Genomic DNA, 19432 nt, shown 5'->3' with positions numbered 1-19432 from the left:
AAACTAAACAGCTGAATGGTGCTATGTCGTTGCACTAACCCTGGCTGGCGAAATTTGAGGGGTGTCGACAGGATTGCCTATTCCACCGGCACCTAGGAAACTGTGAAAGGGTGTTTTTGTACATGGCCATTTTTAAAGTGCTCAACAAAGATGCGAAGGGGGCATCTAGGGTATTGCTGAGCTGGGGTGTATTAGATCGATCCTTTGCCGTTTTATTCACGCTTGTATCGAAGTCACATTCCTCCTGTATACACGCCACAGAAGGATGCGGAAACGGAGGTGTGAGAAAGCATAAATGCCCTTTTATGCTTCGAATCGCGTTTAATTTTCGCTGAATGATTTTGAACGGTGCTTAGTTGTTCTAGTCTGTATATCAGAGCATCACGATGCCCTTAGAGAACGGTTAAATCTTTTGGAAAGTGCAAAGGTCGTCAAGAAAATCGTCCTGTTGCACATCGCAGTTGCAGACTGTCGTTTTGGACTGCGAAATGTGTGGAAATGAATGCTCCAAAGCAAGGGATGGTTTCATTCATGCGGTTTATGCCACCAGCTGGGTCTTTTTCTCTTCGATTCTGAAGGGTGGTGTGTCTGTAATGTTTTCATTAGCCACCCATGACACCAATGAGAGAACTTGGTGATTTCAACTCTGAGCGTCGAGGGTCTGACCTCCCGTCGCACAGACATCAAAAGAACGAGTGAGCTGTGAGCTGTGAGTAACGGAACGCGTGACGACCTTCACATGATACAACACGCCCACGGCGGCGTTGGGCGGAACTGTGCTGAAGTGTGCTGCCAGTGTGTCTTCATTAACACACCGTAAGTCTCATATGAACTTCTGAACTGCGGCCTTAGTTTTTTTCTTACACCTTGCTGTTTGAAGCGCCGTCGAGCCTGAAGGTAATGTCGCACGACACCACGCTTGTGGCACTGGGAGAAAATGACTAGTTAAAAAAAAGTGACTCTGTAATATTGTTGCACATTTTAGTTTTCAGACGCGACATTACACATCCGAGGCCTGGCAATCCATGTGAAAAGGTATCACTGAGGTGCTGTTTCTGGTTTGTTTTTACTCACGTGTTCATGTCATGATTTCAGCAGTTGCAATACACGGGAACATTTGTTTAGCCAGTGGCTCAGTGTTAAGGACTCGTCACTCAGTATACATAATTTTTGCATTTGTTGGCGTTTCATTGGTGTATTTGCCAAAACACAGCCTGCTTGTGAACATAGCATAAATTCGTTGCCGATTGATGTAGCATATTATGTAGTTGAGTTCCTTTGGAAAAGCCAAATTTACTTAATTGTTTTCAATCATTTTTCTCTCCTAACATTTTCCATCAGCTAGCTTCAAAACAAAGACGGGAAACACGTAATTCATGGCCCAAGTGTTTGTATTTCGATTTCCTGAATAAGGTATTTCGTTTAAAGCGAGAAGAAAAGAAGTGGCCTTTTTTTTATATATACTGGTTGTGTGCCGTACGCACTGATATTGAATTTTGTTTAGTTCGTCCATGACACTTTGCTGAAGTGCCATTAGCTAAGTTCTGTTAAATAATTCGGACATAATTTTGTCATTTTCTACTAAGTACTTTTTCGGATAGCCAACTCTTGTTAACAGTGATGCGGAAATAAACATGTGCTAGAAGGAAAAATCTGCTCAACAATTATACCATCGTGGTATGTGAAACTCCGCGAGAATGTTCGTTGTTTGCCGCGGATAATGCGTAACCCACCAGCGTCATGACTATGGCGACCTTCCTTCATTCTACTATCCACTTTTCACAGGACCCGATCTGACACAGTTGAATTTCTCACGTGACCGGCGCCACGCGTATTGAGTGAGCGCCTCTTTGAGTGAGCGGGGCTGGGAATCCTTTCACAACGATGATGTCATACCATTCAAACGGGTGTAGTCTGTGAAACGCCTGGCTCGTGAGAAACGAAGTTACCAAATGCATTGCCTGCAATCTACGGTTGGCTGTCACCATGTGGAAAGTTTTCAGAATTTATTGAGAAAGACCGCCGGTGCCGCTTAGACTCATTGTCCAAACTGATACGCGTGGCACAATACCTGTATTCGAGGTATTTAGTTTTGCCAGTGTGCTTGTCCAGCAGTACACAGCCCTTTGTGTGCGGGTTCACTGGATCTTGACCAATAAGATTTGCTTTGGCGAAAGCGCCTTCTTCAGCTCCAAATGAGTTTCTGTATTTCACCCGGCCCTTAGCAGAAAATGGCAGCACGGAATAATATCACTTCGTGCTTACGTTCATGTGAAAAGAATCATTTCAGAATAACAAACTCTTTGTTTGCCGTTATTGTAGGTTTTGGCAGACACCAACTAGGATAAAACGGTATTATGGGTTTCGGCAGACACCAGCTTCGATTAAAGTGAAACAAATGACTGAATGGTGAAACTTTGCATCCCTACAGTGTCATGAAGATGTTAAGGCGCTGCAGCTGTCAAAGATACGATGCCTCGCAAAGTTATGCTACACAAACAGGGTGTTCAATAATTCATTGGGAGTTTCACGTAATAAATCAGTACACATTACTTTATGCTGGTAAGAGAGCTTGGAGTTTAAAGATGACAACATTATCTCTGCTAATTGTACTGCTGCGCTCACTGAAGACTGGAATTACAGCGCTGAGTTATAGCACTGTCGACAAAGTATTTTCTTTGGAATTTACTGTTTGGCTTATCCAGGCAGTTCCTCTACAACATTTACTGCCGTATTTCGTTGTCCGGTGAGGCAGTGTCCTACAATATTCGTAGTCTTTCATTCATAACTAGATCCTCCACTTCCCACGTCCTTCCATTTCTTTAAAATGTCCGCCGTCGGTAGCTGAGTAGTCAGCGCGACAGAAAGTCAATCCTAAGGGCCCTGTTTCGATTCCCGGCTGGGTAGGAGATTTTCTCCGCTCATTTCATCCCCATCGATGAGCAAGTTGCCGAAGTGGCATCAGATCGAAAGACTTGCACCCGGCGAACGATCAACCCGACGGGAGGCCCTAGTCACACGACATTTTTATTTATTGTTTAAAATTGTCAACTAAATTTTGTAAAAAAATAACAGCAGCTTTCTTTAAAAAGACAAATATGTGACCCCTTTAGGAACTGATTCTTTAGCATAATCTTCTTCTGAATATTCACTCATAGTTTAGTACAACAGTAACACACATTTAAATGTTCAATATCAGTGCGTACCCCAACTGAATATTTTGACAGTGTGATGTCCTTGTAATGATCTCTCACTGTACTTAACAAATTATTGTTTGTAAATATTTGTATGCAATGAGAATAACGTTGAGAACTTAGTTACTTGCATCGTCGAAACGGCATTGAGCGGTCGCACGGTTTGAGACGCCATGTATGGATTGAGCTGCCCCTCCCGCCGGAGGTTCGAGTCCTCCCTCGGGCATGGGTGTATGTGTTGTTCTTAGCGTAAGTTAGTTTAAGTAGTGTTGACGTCGAGCGCCCGTAAGGTACACACGCACGCACACACACGCACGCACACACACACACACACACACACACACACACAGAAAAAACTTTTTGTTAACAGATTACCGGTTTCGATTTTTAATGACCACCATCAGATCTGCAGCAAAATGGGAAAAACATAAATACACTCGCAGATTGTCTACAGCTTAAAAACAATACATAGACCATAATGAAAAGTAGTACTGACAATATGTACATTTGTGCGCTTTAAATATAAAGAGGCATACCTGTTTCATAAATACAAAGTCCTAATGTACTGCAGCCATAGTGGCATCGTCAAATGTTAAATGCGGAATCAGTACCAGCATCGTCAAATTTGAAGAGTCATAAATAGTCGAAAAAACGAAATTACGTGATTTCTTTCACCACCACCATCATCGATTTTTTTAGAAACCTTGCAAATGTGTCATCAACGTTTAAATAGTTAAACACTGTTCCAGTTGTGTTTTTTGACGCATATCACGATTTCTTTCAAGAATTTTATTCCCATTTTCAAGTGCAGCTATTTACGTTGGTATTTTATGCGACTTCTACGTCTTTGTTGTTCTATCCATCTTGCTCATGGTGTTACTGCAATCGGAAAACATAAATCTTGTGATTTTTCACGCTTATGTCATGAAATAGTAATTTTTGTCTCAAATACCGGTATGTGCCCCGTTCATTTCGCAGAAATTCACACAGTCGCAGCCAATCACTCTAGTTTACGTAAGATCAAAATGGTTACACAGATATTAAGACAGGATGGCTTCTCCGAGAGTTCGAAAACAGAGTTGTTCCGTTTTTTGTTGATTATATTATTCACATCATAACTTCTGTCAGTAACACCGCTGACTACTTAATTATCGATTATGCTTTGTATTCTATTTTATACTATTTTGTTGCAAATACTGAGTGGCGTGGACGAAGAGATAAAAACATATTTATAGATGATTATAACTATTGCATACAGAAAAAAACATCTGCTACTTGTCACTGAGAATTTCTCGTTCTATTAGTGATGCAAAAAAATTTCCAGCTCCTCCATTAAATTTTACGATCGCCGTGAAATCATAGAAAGACGACTGCAGGGCTGCACAGACAGAACAACACACAGCCGCAAAGGCGTGTGGACGGGAAGGGAAGCCTTGCAGGGAGCGACTGCCGGAACGAGCGCATCGGCGCAAAGGCTCGCGGCTGGGACACGGGGCGGCAACAGGTCCCGCGGCGGGTCCCTGCGGCGCCGCACGCCCACCGCCTTTGTTCCCGCTACGGCTACACGAATAACGCTGTTTTATGGCTGCCGGTACAGTCCGCGCCGGCACGCTCTCCTGTGTGAACACCGCGCCACACTCCCGTGTCTCCATTACCATCCCAGGACCCGATCCAGTTGCAGCTTGCTAATCTCACGGCTTCCAGGGGCAACATTTTTATTTTCAAAATTTCATACAATTTAAAAGTTTTAAATGCTGTCATAATGTACTCATTAACAGCTACAGTGTTATATTATTATATTGCGTCAATCGTGGTGTTTTACTGGTTGAATTCAGAAAACGAATAAATTCTATAAATTGTCTTGAAAATATATCTGGATGTACGCCTACACTCAAGGAGGAGCTCTGTTTTAGTGTCAAAGAGGACGCTCACTGCACCAAGAAACATACTGTTCCGCTGTCTTTACATTGGTTACTACCGATTTTATGTTATGTTAACCGGGGATCTGGAAACGACGGAGAGGCTCCGTCCCCGCCGCAGCCGCAATGGTCCACAACCCCTCGACGACTACCGCAGTCCACTTCACCCCTCCGCCGCCCCGCACCGAACCCAGGGTTATTGTGCGGTTCGGCCCCCGGTGGACCCTCCAGGGAACGTCTCACACCAGACGAGTGTAACCCCTATGTTTGCGTGGTAGAGTACCGGTGGTGTACGTGTACGTGGAGAACTTGTTTGCGCAGCAATCGCCGACATAGTATAGCTGAGGCGGAATAAGGGGAACCAGACCGCATTCTCCGAGGCAGATGGAAAACTGCCTAAAAACCATCCACAGACTGGCCGACTCACCGGACGTCGACACAAATCCGCCGGGCTGATTCGTGCTGGGGACCGGCGCTCCTTCCCGCCCGGAAAGCCGTGCGGTCTAACCGGGCGGGCGCTATTATTTTAGATGAAAGTATTTAGTACAGGAAAATATGTAAACCATGGGGACCACAAAACACAACACAGAAGCAAACAACTTCTCGTGTAGTTGATTTTCTGTCAAGGAATGTTTGATATTAATTTCATTAAGTCATAATCGATTTTCTACACCGCATTTGATCGTGAAATACGACTACTTACCATTTTGACCTGGAGGTTTAGCCACACTAATATTTCTATATCGTCTTTCATAATATTAGTTCAGTCATGTGAATAGAGCTGGAAATGTGGACAGAATAATGTTGTCCATTAGGTTGTTAGAAAGTTGACACATTGCCACAATCACATTTGAAAATTTTCGGGCCGTAACCGCATGTTAGACTGCACTAACAAGTTAGAAATGATGTAGGAGAATTGGGCATAGGCAGTTTACGTGAGATTTTGTTTTATGCAACATCAGAAAGTTACGGTTAAAGACCAGGGAAAACACAAGCATTTCTTTAATAGTCCGAATCCAGCCACTTCTGCGTCGACCATACAATTCGGACCTAGTGCCACTCGATTTTTCTCTCTCTAAAGTCTAAAGAAACAATTCGAGGGCATCATTAATAGCCGCCGGGAGCGTCTGTTCATGGATGTGAATCGTCGCTGAATAACTTACCCAAGAAGGCATATCATATTATTTGAGAAGTTGCTGCGTTGCGTAGAACTGCGAGATGTCAAAGGTAACTTTTTATGAAAAGAAAAAAAAACACGACTTTAGTAAAATTTTGAGACTGACGTTCACATATCCACTGGTTTGCTATAATTCCAAAAATAATTCCATCTATTTTTATTCTTTTCATTACAAAAAATGTTGTTGACAGAGAGGGCGAAATGTAGTTGCGGATTTTATTTGTTCGAGTAGTTAATGGCTACGATCGTGACTAAGTAGAAAAGTAATTAAGAGGTTACGTTCAGAAAGATACGAGTTTGATTGCACTTTCAGAAATAAAAGATAATTAATTAAAATAAAATCGTTAACCAATTAGTATCACAATGTCGCGTAAGTGAAAATCGTTCCGGGTGATTCTGAAGCACTATTGCATGTACACTTCGCATTTTTGATAATTACCACGCCAAGGTATGCACATCGTCGGGAGCCCTCGCACAGCGCCTACAATATACATAAATGACCTGGTGGATGACATCGGAAGTTCACTCAGGCTTTTTGCAATGATGCTGTGGTGTATCGAGAGGTTGCAACAATGGAAAATTGTACTGAAATGCAGGAGGATCTGCAGCGAATTGACGCATGGTGCACGGAATGGCAATTGAATCTCAATGTAGCGAAGTGTAATGTGATGCGAATACATAGAAAGATAGGTCCCTTATCATTTAGCTACAAAATAGCAGGTCAGCAACTGGAAGCAGTTAATTCCATAAATTATCTGGGAGTACGCATTAGGAGTGATTTAAAATGGAATGATCATATGAAGTTGATCGTCGGTAAAGCAGATGCCAGACTGAGATTCATTGGAAGAATCCTAAGGAAATGCAATCCGACAACAAAGGAAGTAGGTTACAGTACGCTTGTTCGCCCAATGCTTGAATACTGCTCAGCAGTGTGGGATCCGCACCAGGTAGGGTTGATAGAAGAGATAGAGAAGATCCAACGGAGAGCAGCGCGCTTCGTTACAGGATCATTTAGTAATTGCGAAAGCGTTACGGAGATGATAGATAAACTCCAGTGGAAGACTCTGCAGGAGAGACGCTCAGTAGCTCGGTACGGGCTTTTGTTAAAGTTTCGAGAACATACCTTCACCGAAGAGTCAAGCAGTATATTGCTCCCTCCTACGTATACCTCGCGAAGAGACCATGAGGATAAAGTCAGAGAAATTAGAGCCCACACAGAAGCATACCGACAATCCTTCTTTCCACGTACAATACGAGACTGGAATAGAAGGGAGAACCGATAGAGGTACTCAGGGTACCCTCCGCCACACACCGTCAGGTGGCTTGCGGAGTACGGATGTAGATGTAGATGTAGATGTACCGGTCGTGTGAGTGGCCCGTGCAAGAAACGAGGAAGTGCGCGCTGTCCACAATTGCGGCTGCAGCTTGATTGCCTAGGGGCATACGCTTTGTGTGTGTGTGTGTGTGTGTGTGTGTGTATGTGTGTGTGTGTGTGTGTGTGAGAGAGAGAGAGAGAGAGAGAGAGAGAGAGAGAGAGAGCTTTCACGTGAGGCGGACGGCAAATTGCCGCAGGCAGTCAGTGGGTCTGCGTGACTGGCCCGTCGGTTTGCGGCTCTTGCTCCCACGTTCCGCTTATTCTCATCAGTCCCGACATGCAGCGTCAGTGTGGCTCAGTTACTTCACACTGGCGGTTCCCAAGCTTTGCTCAACAGGGGCACAGGGTCTTCGAGAATATTATTACATCCAGCTGTGCAGCCATGTTGTGGTCTGTGTACCTTTCACATGCACCAACCATCCACTAGTCAACGAACGCATCTTTGATGATCCTGATGCTGCCACACGGAGTAAAATTTAGCCTAAACGTCTGTCTCTTTCAGACTACACCTACAGATAAACGCCGTTGACAAGGTAACCTTCAAAACTCGTTCTCTTATATTGGAGCGACAATTTTCATCTTTCACGGAAAACAACACTTGGATTTTGGAGGTTAGAATGAGAGGATGACCTTATAACTCTGCAACTTTCTTTTTTCTGTTTGCGTAATTCATCGGAATCATTTAAGCTGGCAGTCAGTATTAAGACCATAATCTTCTGCTTAAGGTTTATAGTTATTATTCCTGCTGTTCACAGAACATTTTCCGCAACTACGAATAGTGGTGAAGACATAAAGATTCTACCACCGATCGTTGTTGCGCAGTGGTTAGCACATTGGACTAGTTTTTGGGAGAACTGTGGTTCAATTTCCCGCTCTACTACCCCGACTTACGTTCTCCGTGGTTTCCCTAAATCGTTTACGGCAAATGCCGGCGTGGTTTCTTTTAAAATGGTCACGGCCGATTTCCTTTCCCAACATTCCGCCAATCCGAGCTTCTGCTCTGACTTCGTTGACCTCGATGTCGATTAATCTTTCCTGCAAGAGGTCCTACAATAATGTTAATATAGGACGGGATTTAGTATAAACATTTGACCGCCGTTAGGCCATTTCCTTGTTTAATCTATTATACATGCGTTTGTATGCCCTACGTCGCGGTAATATCTAGGGAACGACTATTCAATGAGCAGATATAGACGAAACAACGTTTTGTGAAGGTAGACCTGAAAAGCTTATCGGATATCACAAAAATGGGCGATTGTGACATAAAACAGTTAGAAAAGGCTTGCATGTTCGTTTTAATAATAGCGGAAGCAACCGAAAACTGTATATTATATTTTGCATCGCACAAAAAAAGTTCTTGCATCACAATCTATCCCGCACTACTCTGAGCTGACCTACAGTGAGCATCTGTTCTTAAATGGAAAAGATAACTTAAAGTATTGAGCATTAAGAGAATTCCTAGCCTCCATGTCGAATTTTAATGGCTTTTGCGGATCGACAACGAATAGAAAGTTGTACTGCCGGAGGGTAATTACACAATCGCTCTCGAGCTGGAGTTACGCGTACGTCGTACACACGACAGGATGTGTTAGCGAAGCAGACTCATTTCCTACTTCGTATGACAGGAGACTTTCACTTGCATAACGGTAGTCTATGTTTCCTGTTTTCTCCTTGGGCAGCTGTTGGCAATTACGGGCTCGAAGGGTCGTAGACGCTGGTTCTGGCCGCGCAGTGCGGCGACGGGCTGGTGTGCACTCGTTGCAGACAGGTTACGTCGTGGTTTCCCTGCCACAAGGAAAGCGATCGCCGAACAGCTCTTGCATGTGAGCGGCAGACGGGCATGTCCCGAGGCAATCGACGCTTCCTCACGACGGACTGCGGCCGGTCACGCAGTAGCGGTCGCTTTGACCGGCGGGACGCGGGTGCAAAGTGGCTCTCAGCACGAACCACTCTGCGGCGCCGCGTCTCCGTTGCACTGCCGCTCGCACGCGCCCTGAAGGCATTTTCTGGCAGCTTTTCCCACGTCCCTGCGTCTCGGGGTCCGTGATCCAACAAGGCACGGCTGTAATGTGTGCACTGAAAACTTGCCCCTGCTGCAGCAGAATGTTTCCTCTCTCTCATCAAATCCTGTGTAGTCTCTGAGATGACGCAACAGGCGGCTTTCGAAAGTCACCTAACCTCACAGTGACTTGGACTGCACTCTGACCTACCAGTTATCCGACCATTAGTAGCGTCATCCAAATGCTTTGGCTGTGTCCTGCCTCCGTCTGATTCAAGTAGTGTGTGCACCAAACGCGCTGAAGATGAAGTCAGAAACACATACGCATTTCGGACTGCTTCAGGACATTCGTGTGCTCCGCAGGCGTTTTCTCTGTGTAGTGCTCTGAGCGGATGCAGATATCCGCAAAACTTATCACGTTGTGGCTAAAAAAAGGAAATATGGTGTCTTCATTGCAAAATGATCTAGACAGGATATCTGTATGGTTCGAAAAACGGCGGTTGACTCAAAATAATGAAAAGTGTTAAGTCATCCACATGAGTACTAAAATTTCGGTTACACAGTAAATCACACAAATCTAAAGGCTGTAAATTCAACTAAATACTTACGGATTACAATTACGAATAACTTAAATTGGCACGAACGCGATTCGTTGCCGCTCATTTTATCTTACAACGCCACACTGGCTGATTTAGTTTTACGTTTTATTCGTGAGGGTGGGTTTTATCATTTGATCTAAGTTTTAGCGTATGTCCTTTGTTCCTCTGTGTCCTCGAACCTAGTGCTTTTAGGGTGGAGGTTTTAATGTGGTGCAGAGTGGCTGGCTTTTCATTTTTATTCTCTTGGTCGGCCAGCCACTGTAATCTGCTGTCTTGTTCTACTCTCTTCTGTTTCTAGCGTCTCCCTGTTGTTTTCTTGTGCTCTTTTGTTCCTTGTAGTGTTCGTTGCCTTTCCTTCGTTCTTGTGGTTTTTCCTTTCTTTCCGTTTTGTGTTATATGTCTCGTCTGTTTTATTCTCACACTTGTGGCATTGTTTTATCAGGAACAAGGGACCGATGACCTCATAGTTTGGTCCCTTCCCCACTCTTTTAAACCAGCCAAGAAATGTCCAATACCCTGTGGAGGGTAGACGTTTTACTTATACCAGCAACGGCTAAATATAGCAAAATACTCCGTTCCTCCTTTTCCGCGCATAACTTACATACTTCCTATTTCAGACGTATCGGCAACAGTCTTATGCCTGAGTCATTTCTGTTCCGTTTGCATTGTCAGCTGTCACTTATGCAATTACTGAAAGCTGCATGCAGCGTCATGGCGTCTAATCTAGGACATTCTATCGTTTGGAACAATAGTTCTTGCCCTATTGCCCTGACTGATGTTTTTGTTTAAGTCATTAAGTAGTAGTGGTCAGTATAAAATCTGTAAATGCCTAAACATGTCTCTTAAATATTTATCGAAGACACAACGCAACGCTCATAACATTGGAAAGTGTAGCACGTTAACATATTTTAATATTGCTGTGTTTTAGTCTACGTATGAAAATCTGACAGTATACAGTGAGCGATGACAACATCTAACGACTTCATTCGACGTTCAGTGTTGTGGAAATAGTCCACAGAAAGATGCACAAAATCGTTTTCAGTAACTACGACAGAAATTTATAACTTGGGGGATTCGTCAAGAATATGACAGGTTTTGTTTTGTTAAAATGTGACCAGGAGTAGATTTTATATGTTTAGTCAGTGGAATGAAATTCTAACAGCAGCAGACGAAAATTCAGACCAAGCACAAGCCTACCGTCAGAGGTCCGACGAGCCGAATAAATTGAAGGAGTTTACAAAATTTTAATATCGGTGGATGCGGATAAGTGAGTTGCGGATGCGGATAGGCAACTCCCGGACGGGTTGCGGATGAAGAGACCATTTTTCTTATCTACACGCATCTCAACGTGTATGTCGCGTGTTTCATTGTTGTGCCGCCAAAGTTTAATCGGTAGCACGTCGCAGTGCAGATACGACCATACAGGCGTCGGCTACCATCTAATGAGATACTCTTGCACGAATTGTCTTAGCTGATCATTAGGAGGGATCGGTAACGAAAACCGGAGCAGGTATCTTTCCACCATGTTCGGAGTGGGACAAATCGTACTGGTCAGAGGACTTGAGACCTAGGGTGCATATAGGAGTAAAACGAAATGTGTGTGTGTAGTCATTGTTCTGTTGGAAGCGCACCTGTCCGTAACGTTGTAAGTTCAGCAACAGTGTGTACTGGATGACGGCTGTATCCTGGACTGTGAAATATCAAAAATGGTTCAAATGGCTCGGAGCACTATGGGACTTAATATCTATGGTTATCAGTCCCCTAGAACTTAGAACTACTTAAACCTAACTAACCTAAGGACATCACACAACACCTAGTCATCACGAGACAGAGGAAATCCCTGTCCCCGCCGGGTATGTGAAATATCCCACACCAACAAACACCAGATGTGGACGATTGTCGTAGCCTCTGGACCTCAGTGACGTGGCGCTACCTGACATTTTCCGAAAGCCCATGTCTACTACCAAGATAGAATTGGCGTTCTTCAGTCAACACAACTTCACACCGTTCAACCCTCCAGTCGAGTCTTTCAACACTGCTCCGTGATTCGTCGTGAGCGAATCAATGGCGAACGATACTATTAATCATAATCTACCTTACAACAAATCATGCGTATTGTCCTAGCACAGCTAGCTAGAGCTGGAGCTGAATGACCACTTTGTTAAGTTCAGGAATATATTATTTTGAAAGGATTTGTTTTAAGTTCCACTTGAACTGTTACGCTGAATAGGCCCACCCTCGGACCACCACTCTCCGGCGAACAGTTTCTTCCTTGAGCTTCGGACTGTTGTTTTGCTGGAAGTATTTGTCATTGGTATTTGCCAAGTGCTCGACGTATTTTCTGTTGATTTATGTAGAGTCTTCATATCAGCTTTCCACAGAAGCTGTTTATTTATTGAGATTAAGTTCCTTGTGGTAAGATGATTATATATAGCTGCTACTTCACAATAGTCGTTGATTTGGCGAAATGGTTATAACAGCTGTTGCCATATTTGTGAATCTATGAATATTTTGTTAAATGAAATAGCGTGTAGAACAATAACAGCGCTTCACGTGGAGAGTGGCATGAAGAGGAGGCGTAACTGCAACAGCTAAAATCCATTTACCCAACCCTATACATGTCAAACAATTTGTCGAAACCGAAAATGAGACCATATGCGAAAGACGAAAAGTAAGTGTTGTAATATCCTCCCCACATAGTTTAAACTACAGTTTTGAATCCTACTCGCAACTTAATCTTGCTGGCGTACATTGAAGGTGGAGGGGGAGAAAGAAAGAGGAAAGGGAAGGAACAGATGATATCATCTGAATCGAGACTTTATGCAGAATTGGCGGCGACGAGTGAAATTGTGTCCCGGTCAGGGACTCGAAACCAGGATCTCCTGCTTGCTAGGCAGTTGCGTTAACCACTGCGCCATCTGGACATAGTGTTTACGGCAAATACATGGACTGTCTCGGCAAGCTCCCCGGGCAACTCACATTCCCACATTACGCCGCCTGTCCGCAGTCCCCGTTCAGGTCCTCCATGCTTGCTAATTTTAGATTCCCGCTGGAGGTCGAATGATATTGTGCATCCGCACTGAAGGTTGTGGATTTATTTAGGTGAATCAACCACATGAATGTGTAGTATCTGTTCTTTCGAATATGTCCGAATAAGTTATATGAATGCGTGGTCTCTGGTCTTTCGGATATGTCCGAAAGAACAGACACCACGCATAAATACAATTGATTCGCCGCAATGGTTAATGAATCCACAATCTTCAGTGCAGGTGCACATTTACGTTCGGCCTCTTGCGGGAATCTCAAAGTAGCGAGGGGATTGTTCATAGGTGACACTAGGTAGAAATGTGGGTCGGCCAGGGAGCGTGCCGAGGTAGTCCGTGCATTCGCGATTAACTCTGCGCTCGGATGACGCAGTGGTTAGCACAAGTATTCGACTCGTCTGAAAGAACAGATACCACACATTCATATAATTAATTCTGGTCGTTTAAAACTTAAAACTGCTACATTTATTAGGGATTCCTGTCGCTGGCTTGTAATCGCAGTGGAGGACAAGTGTCCTGTGTTGCTCTTCTCTTCATTGTTGCCATCGGAAGGGCGAGCACAGGGTGGTTGTGGACAGACACTGTGTTTTGTTTGTGGCCAGACCCGGACATCCGCGGGCACCGTAACGGTTTCCCATTTATCTGTTAATTGCGAGCAGTTCCAGCAGCCTGTCTGTAACGGTTACAGCCGCTCTGCGCGACTACGCCCGACCGTTGCAAAATCACTGGCCCGGATTGGTCGGAGCCGGGCTACCGTTCTGACCGTGCGATGGCCGGCGCCCGATAAAAGCATGCCTCTCACCGAGTCCACCTATCGGAATCGGCACATGTGGCCTTCCATCCCCACAACAAGGTAACGACGTAATTCACCTATTTTTCGAATAGCTTCGAAAAGGAGGAAGGAAGATTGGTGTCTAACATCCCGTTGTCGACGAGATCATTAGAGACGGGGCATAAATTAGGATTAGGAAGGATAGGGAGGGAAATCGGACGTGCCCTTCCAAAGGAACCATCTTCACATTTTTTGTTCCTTACATGATAGTGGATACTAGGAACTTTAGATGTGGATAATTTTGTTTTGGATCACATAGACCATTTTCAAAATGGTTCAAATGGCTCTGAGCACTAGGGGACTTAACATCTGAGGTCATCAGTCCCCTAGAACTTAGAACTACTTAAACCTAACTAACCTAAGGACATCACACACATCCATGCCCGTAGCAGGATTCGAACCTGCGACCGGAGCGGTCTCGCGGTTCCAAACTGAAGCGCCTAGAACCGCTTGGCCACAACGGCCGGCAGACCATTTTCGTTTTATTTTAGAAAGAACTAAATTTTAGTCGGCTGGAGACGCACAGTTGTTGATTGCTTTGAAAATAACTTATCGTTCGGCAAAGTTACGCATATTTCAAACGAAATGCCGGTTTCAGTCGGCATTGGTCATCCTCAGATGTACAAGACAAATAAGTTTAAAAATTACGAGAATTTATTTGTGCAACTCACGTCAAAATTACACGACAGTAAGATAAAAGGTCATACCACAAAACACCTGCCGTGATTCAGTTCCACCACTGGAGAAACATCGTTATCAGTGAATATACATGAGGAGGGTAAGGTGGGTAATGTAGGTAACTAAAGTTCCACGCGCCGGCCCCTAGACCGCCTAACCGGGCCCGACCGACCGTCGTGTCGGGTTTCTTGACCTCGGAAGCGCTACTAATCGGTCTAGTAGCTCCTCAGTCCCTCAAGAGGCTACGTGCACCCCGCACCTGTCCCCCTGGCAAGGAAAAAGCCCAGGGAGTACCGGGAATCGAATTCGCGTCCCCAGCATGGCAGTCAGCCAAGCTGACGATTCTACTACGGAGGCGGACACTTGAGGAGGGATTTGTGTGTAAAATTCCAATAAAATGTTTTTCAATAAAAGTTTTAAAAGCGCGTTGCTACATAAATCATTTAGTGAGTAAAATGTGTAAAACTGCCGTACGGAATCCGCAGTTATCGTATTTTGTGACACAGATGCATCACATGTATCGTATGTCATCAATTTAATTTTGGCGTAATTTTCATAACTCTTCTTTTAATCATTAAATTTATTTGTCTTGCGTATTTGAGGATGGCCGATGTCGTCCGAAACGAATGTTATTTCGTTTGAAATGATAATAGTTATGCGGGACAATGAATTTTTCCATACTAATTTTCTACTCAGCCTTGTTGTTTACTTCATATGTTATAGAATTCTATAACTTTTTGGATTCGTCTTCAGACACTTACGTACAGTTATGCAATCAAACACAGCCCCAGCTTGTTGCAGTACGGAAACATCCTCATAATATATCTACCACATTAAAGGATAATGTAGTACGGCAACATGTCAGTTATATTTAATTTTAATAACCTGGCCTGAGTGCATCATAGTGGTTACATAAAAAAAAATGCAAATAAAGTCAGAAACAAACACAGCTGAACAGTAAATTACTATGAAAACTGCCTGTGCGCTCCAAAACAAAATGTAGGCATTTCTTTCAGGCGGGGGATGGAAATCCCCCCCCCCTCCCCCTCCTGCCGCGCAGAAACTAGAATGGCAGTATCTCGTCGTTGCGCCATCCCAAAAATCTTGCTTGGTGCTACCTGACGTCGTTTCTTATTGGTTACGATGCGCCAGCTGTCTCCAGAATACAACGCCCTCTCGTCACAGTGTGTGACGATTTTTTTGATGTAATGTTACCATTAGATATTCAGCTCCAGGTCTTTGAAGAACCGAACTCCCTGTCCGCCTGCTTAGCTGAGTGGTATTCCCGGCCGTGTTGGCGATTTTCACCACCCGTGGACTTGGTGTTGTTTTGTCCCCATCATCTCATCATCACTGACGCGCAAGTCGCCATATGGCGTCACCTGAAAGAAGACTTGCACCCGGCGACCGAACCACCCCGACGGGGCCTCCCGGCCAACAACGACACGCGATCTTCTAATTTTTTTACTGAACTTCCATTCATAAAACGTCATATCCCGAACTATGTGTCGTACAATGAAATAAATTTACAGATAATTGCAGTGGTATGTACAGATACTGTCTGCAAAATGTGTTGCTAATAGTGGTAGTAGTAAAGACGTATTTAATTAAAACGTCACGACTGGTGTTGCAGTTCTACTGCTTGAACAGCGGAACTGTGGTAACCGATAATTTTTTTTTCGTTTCGTTAGTTTGCAGACGATGCAACGAGAAAAAGTGCCGAAAAGGTTTTAAATTTGGTGTAAAGTTTGTTGGAAGCTGTTAAGTGCTCTCGTCCTCAAATACTGAATTAATATAGTCTGGATAAATGTAATATTTGACTTAGTGTGTTAAACATTTAACATAGATCGTAACTCTTACTGAGAAGATTACTATAGCATTTTAAATGTTCGAATTCGACCAATAACTTAATGAAATATTGAAAATATATTTTTTGTTGCTCCTGGAAGCCTTTAGATACGCAACCTCCAACGTGAACGTATCCAGATTAGTCGTTGAGTAATATAGATTCGGTCGTCTTCGCTTTTAATGGGAGAGCATATAGATGTGACTTTAAAATAGGCATTCTCAAGGAAAATATTTCAAGTTTGTGCATTAACGTTTGTTTTCAGTGTTTTACTTAATGATGGGAGCGGGGATCGCAGTTATAGTACCGTGACTCTCAAGTGCCTGGAGGTCGACGGATGAGCTGGCACCGCATAATCCAGTAACAACAAACAAAGCTACGACTGTTCCTCAGTAACTGCTCATCTACTCGTGGTTATCACAAACACTGCACCCGCCTTCACTTCTGCCAGCCTTCGCTCCTTCCAGGCAAAGGCCGAAACAAAGAGTTCTTTTTACATTTGTGATGCAGTGACCTACTGTTTGTACTTTCCTTGCAGTACATAGAAAGAACATGTTTACTTAAAATATCAACGTATTGCTCTTCGCCTGTTGGCACTCTCAACGTCGGATACAGTGTCGGAATGTATCGGTTAGATTCATCTTGCGTCTCTCAGTAACTCTCTTGCTCGAAGGTGTTTCAGATGCGGTGGAAACCTAGGGAAGTCATGTCCTTGCTTCGATCGGCACTGCGAGACGCAGCTCGTTGAAGCTCTCCGAGAGTTTGTTCTATGGAGAGCAGTAAAATGTGGACTGTATTGCAGTAAAATGTGGACTGTATTCACTAGTCTCATCGTATCCAAATCGTGCTCTTCCCTAACAAGGGAAGCATGCACCTTACGATTCACCGACTTTCCCTGTCTTTCACATGTTTGAAGTGCATAACTAGATGTAATAAATACTGCTGCAGTGTAATGCACTTCACAAACATTTCAGAGATAAATCAAGGTTCAAAGATAAACTAGCCGTTGAATACCATGCCAGAGTTTATTATAAGCTTGTCTGTACTGCTTTCAAGTCGCATCATTTACCTTTTCTCTGATATTCTACAAATACATCTATCGCTACGGCAATTCGTGTTTTTCGGAAAGGAACAATAATAGTAATTATCTACATGATTCATTTGGGCCGAGGTATCCTGAGGCGTAACAAGGAATCGTAATGAAATTAACATTTATTTATCGATCTATTGATGCGAGTACCGCAGTCAAACTATACCGGACTATACTTGTTTCGAATAATGTACAGTATATTTAATTTTGGAGCATCATTAGATAGCAGCTTTGTTCCCTATTCGCAGAATGAACCAGGGGAATTGTCCTCTCCTGCCTATTGTGTTGCACACAGTTTCATTTCAGTAGTACAATTAATTGAGTTGTTAGTCACCGTTCACGATAGCCCAGACGCTCATTTATTTCTGTACATTGCAGATATACGTTTACTGTGTCTTTTGGATGAAGCATCGTCACATCATTGTTTGGTGGCGCGCCGTAGCTGGTTGTACTAACGTCGTTGATTGACAACTAGCTTACTCGTTTGGTATTCAACAAACGCGTAAAACTTTGAACCTCGACTTCTCGGAAACGCTTGAGAAGCGCATCGTACTAGAGCAATCTTTGTTATCTAAGTATGACCTAGAATCGTGCTTAAGATGAGCAAAATCGGCGATCCGTTGGTTCGCCGGGTGTATGCATCCCATGTGTTTCAAATCGTTTTTTGCGATGGAAAGTACAGTAATTTATAAATTATAGAACTAAAATAGGTCCATTATTAAACAAAAAAGTATCAGAAATGTTGTTTTCATTCCTTCTACTCGGTTTAATTGAAAGATTTAGTTCTCTTTGGCTTCACTAAAAGCTTTTAAAGATCTCGGGAAAAAGGTAAGTAAATAGTTTCTTCCAGAATGAGATTTTCACTCTGCAGCGGGTGTGCACTGATATGAAACTTCTTCGCAGATTAAAACTGTGTGCCGGACCGAGACTCGAACTCGGGACCTTTGCCTTTCGGTCCGGCACACAGTTTTAATCTGCCAGGAAGTTTCATATCAGCGCACACTCCCCTGCAGAATGAAAATCTCATTCTGGAAACATTCCCCAGGCTGTGGCTAAGCCATGTCTCCGCAATAGCCTTTTTTTCAGGAGTGCTAGTCTGCAAGGTTCGCAGGAGAGCTTCTGTAAAGTTTGGAAGGTAGGAGACGAGGTACTGGCAGAAGTAAAGCTGTGAGTACAGGGCCTGAGTCGTGCTTCGGTAGCTCAGATGGTAGAGCGCTTGCCCGCGAAAGGCAAAGGTCCCGAGTTCGAGTCTCGGTCCGGCACACAGTTTTAATCTGCCAGGAAGTTTCAAATAGTTTCTTGTTTCAATATGCAGGGCTGGAGTACATCTACATCTACATGACTACTCTGCAATTCACATTTAAGTGCTTGGCAGAGGGTTCATCGAACCACAATCATACTATCTCTCTACTATTCCACTCCCGAACAGCGAGCGGGAAAAACGAACACCTAAACCTTTCTGTTCGAGCTCTGATTTCTCTTATTTTATTTTGATGATCATTCCTACCTATGTAGGTTGGGCTCAACAAAATATTTTCGCATTCGGAAGAGAAATTTATTTTTGGTGGAGAGTTATACCTGTGTAATACTTATTTTAAAAGAGAAAAAGACAGTAAGACAGCCGAGTTCTGCAATTGCTAGGTTTAAATTTATTTTTAAAGGTCAAGAGCCCAAGGAAA

General features: G+C 43.6%; 1 protein-coding gene across 4 annotated transcripts in view; it reads left to right on the top strand.

The window, feature by feature from the left end:
- Positions 1-19432, top strand: part of LOC126349520 (protein phosphatase Slingshot) — a 572249-nt gene that overhangs the window by 271381 nt on the left and 281436 nt on the right. The window lies entirely within an intron of this gene.

Source organism: Schistocerca gregaria, chromosome 1 (genome assembly GCF_023897955.1).
Source record: "Schistocerca gregaria isolate iqSchGreg1 chromosome 1, iqSchGreg1.2, whole genome shotgun sequence".
Classification (NCBI taxonomy): Eukaryota; Metazoa; Arthropoda; class Insecta; order Orthoptera; family Acrididae; genus Schistocerca; species Schistocerca gregaria.
Note: the sequence above shows the minus strand (reverse complement) of the source record. Positions and strands in the feature narration are given on the sequence as shown.